The 3,447-nt window shown below is 49.9% G+C and overlaps 1 pseudogene; it reads left to right on the plus strand.

Moving 5' to 3' along the window:
- Nucleotides 1–1,324: 1,324 nt before the first annotated feature.
- Nucleotides 1,325–1,967, plus strand: LOC147983877 (uncharacterized; annotated as a pseudogene).
- Nucleotides 1,968–3,447: the final 1,480 nt, after the last annotated feature.

The following is a 3,447-nucleotide window of genomic DNA, read 5'->3' on the forward strand; positions in this document are numbered from 1 at the left end:
ATAACGCCCCAAGACCGGAGCTTCAGATGCCTTCCAGGGTTTCCAGGTTTCGTTGTGTGTTTTGTTTGGTTCATTGCATTCATCTTTGCATCATGTGCATTGCATCATGTCATTTCTTTTCTTAACTCAACTAAATAAATTGCATGGATCTTCGGTCCATTTAAATCAAGGGATATTCACTATGGTGATTACTCTTTAAAACATATTCTCCCAATATTTTAGGGAGCTATATAAATTATATTCCATTCGTTTGGATTCACCGCAAACACACTTGCAAAATATCCCAATGCCTTTGTTATCTTAATTATTTGTCTCCAACATTGCCATATATTCTTTCATCATATTCCGGAGCTCCACCAAAAAAACCCGAACACTTTTGGCCACACCGAACCTAGTCCCAATTCAAAACCATTTGAATTATATTCAAATGAATTTGAATTTAATTCCTGCAATCTGGCCACTTCTATTTTTCTGTGGTCATGTTTATTTTTTTATGAGTCTAGGAAAATTGTCCTCCTGCTCAAACTCTTTTCCCTAACCCCCCCTTCTTTTTCCTCTCTCTCTCTATTTCTTTTCGATTAAAGAAGAAAGAGAGGAGAGGGAGAGCCCAATCCAGCAAGCCCAGCTGACCCCTCCTCTCTACTGGGCTGGCCCCAAGCCCACCTAACGCTGCTAACCCTAGGCCCGAGCGAAACCCTCTCCTGGTCGATCCCCTCCTCGTTCGGTCGTTCCCACCAGCGCCGCCAACCTCTTCTTTTCCTCCTCTCGCTCTCTTCCTCCTGCGTGCTCTTCTTGTCCAACCTCTCCTCGTCCAGGAGCTCGTCCATCCTCGCGCCAGAGGCTTCCCTGCCGACCTCGTCGACCGCGCGGCTGCTTGCAAGCTCCGTCCAGCGAGGCCCCGCGCCCGTTCCCCATCTCTCTCCCCTCTCCTCGCTCGCGCACCGGAGAGGAGCCCCCCGCGCCAGTTCCTCCCGCGAGCTGTGCGTCCTCATCCAGCCAGTCACCGCCCAGTGCCTGTTCTCCATGGTTGCGCCCGTTGCCGTCGGCCGACCCCGTTGCTACCCGTCGCACGCATGCATGCAGAAGAGGATCTCCTCGCCTGCGACCCCTCTGGTTGCCGCGCTACCATCAGGCGTGTCCTCCTTGCGCCCGAAGCTCTTGCTTCTCTCTGTCGCGCCCAACCGCTTGTTTGCCGTTGTAGCTCCCGTCTTTGGTCGGGCATGATCCTTCTGGACCGCACCATCTTGCCTCCTCGCGCGCCCGTGGTCCTCCAGAGGCCTGCGCTGCCTCGCCCGCCTATCAGGAACGCCATGGCTGCTGCCCCATGGAGTTCCACTGGCCCCGATCCTGTCGGGAACCAGACGAGCCCCGTGTCTGCTTCCTGCCACTGTCCACCACCATCGCCTCCTTGCTGCTGCCCAACCGGGGCCTTGTGATGCTTCGTTTCGTTTCAAAAGACCATCAAGACCGGCAAGACCCCGACTCCGAACGCCAAGTACTACTACAAACCCGAAGAATTCGGATGCATCAAGTCCCCGAGGAGACTTGTTTTTCGTCAAGTTCGACTACCCGTATCATCAAGTACCACTACGGCCGGAGACCTCGGACACGCCAAGTACCCCTTTGAGCTATCAATACCGCAAGCGCCAAGTTCCACGACGCCCCAAGTATCGTGAGAACGTTTGTACCTCTACTGTCGCCGTGGATCCGACAAGTACCCCTACAACAAGTGTACCTCTACCGTCGTCTTTGGAATCGCTAAGAACATCAAGCACCCCTTCGAGATGACGAGACCGACAAGTTCAAATGACCCCAAGTACCTCTCCGAAAACGAGACGTATACCGCTACCGTCGCAAGAATCGAGACCGACAAGTCCGAAGAAGCAAGTACCACTCCGAACCATGTACGATGACCGTCGCCGAAGACCCGTGTAACGCAAACGTCAAGTTCAACTACCGTCGCGTGAACCGCTACTTCCCACGACGACCCCGTGAACAACTACTTCCCCTTCGACATGTGTACCCCTACCGCCGAACTCGATCCGTTCCGATAATGCACGCTTCGAAGGTATAACCCCGAGACGATGTCCGTGAACGAATGCTTGCGATGTTTGAGATGCTCGTGTTTGCACCGTGTCCAAATTGTCACTCGTTTCCTTGTCACCAACTCGTGGGACACCCGGAATCCAGGAGCGCCCCAGCATCTTTTGCACGCATCCGCACACTTCTCCTTTGCATCGGTATCTCAATCGAGTTACCGGAACCGGAACGCTTCCGTGGCACCATTTTCGTGATCGTTGCCGTGGCACCCCTTTCGTTTCCGCCACGATGACAAATGCTTCATAATGCTCTTGTCAACTTTTAATAAAAATTGCATAAACTTGTTCATGTCATCCGCATCATGATAACAACAATTAAAAATGCTTAAAATTGTTGTTGCATTAAATTGCTAATGCATATGGGGATTTACCGGATTTGTTGTTTGTTATATCCGGCCCCATTTAAATTGTTTAAATGGTACAGTTTTGTTATGCTTCACCTCTTGCCATGTTAACCAACATTTAATATTGTTGAGTACCTAACCGGGAGAGAACTAAATAATTGATGTGGTGTTCCGTCAATATGCAACCCGTTGCATATTGAGCTCCACTTAATTTGTAGTTTTGGTTGTTGCACTTTGCCATGCCATGCCTCTTTAATCCCGACATGCATCATACTTGGTTGTGCATCATGCCATGCTTATGTGGTGGGTGTTTACTATGTTGTTTGCTTTCTTTCCGGTGCACTTCATCTCGGTAATCCGGTAACGTCGCGTTCTGAGGATTTGTTCTACAACGTCCGTTTGTCTTCTTCATGGACTCGTTCTTCTTCCTTGCAGGATCTCAGGCAAGATGACCATACCCTCGAAATCACTTCTATCTTTGCTTGCTAGTTGCTCGCTCTTTTGCTATGCCTATGCTGCGATACCTACCACTTGCTTATCATGCCTCCCATATTGTTAAGCCAAGCCTCTAACCACCTTGTCCTAGCAAACCGTTGTTTGGCTATGTTACCGCTTGCTCAGCCCCTCTTATAGCGTTGTTAGTTGCAGGTGAAGATTGGAGTTTGTTCCTTGTTGGAACATGGATATTTTGTTGGGATATCACATTATCTCTTATTTAATTAATGCATCTATATACTTGGTAAAGGGTGGAAGGCTCGGCCTTATGCCTGGTGTTTTGTTCCACTCTTGCCGCCCTAGTTTCCGTCATATCAGTGTTATGTTCCCGGATTTTGCGTTCCTTACGCGATTGGGTTATAATGGGAACCCCTTGACAGTTCGCCTTGAATAAAACTCCTCCAGCAAGGGCCAACATTGGTTTTACCATTCGCCACCTAGCCTTTTTCCCTTGGGTTAGGCCAGCCCAAGGGTCATCTTTATTTTAACCCCCCGGGCCAGTGCTTGTC

Source organism: Triticum urartu, chromosome 2A (genome assembly GCF_056163025.1).
Source record: "Triticum urartu cultivar PI428250 chromosome 2A, HENAU_Tu73, whole genome shotgun sequence".
In the NCBI taxonomy this organism is placed as follows: domain Eukaryota; kingdom Viridiplantae; phylum Streptophyta; class Magnoliopsida; order Poales; family Poaceae; genus Triticum; species Triticum urartu.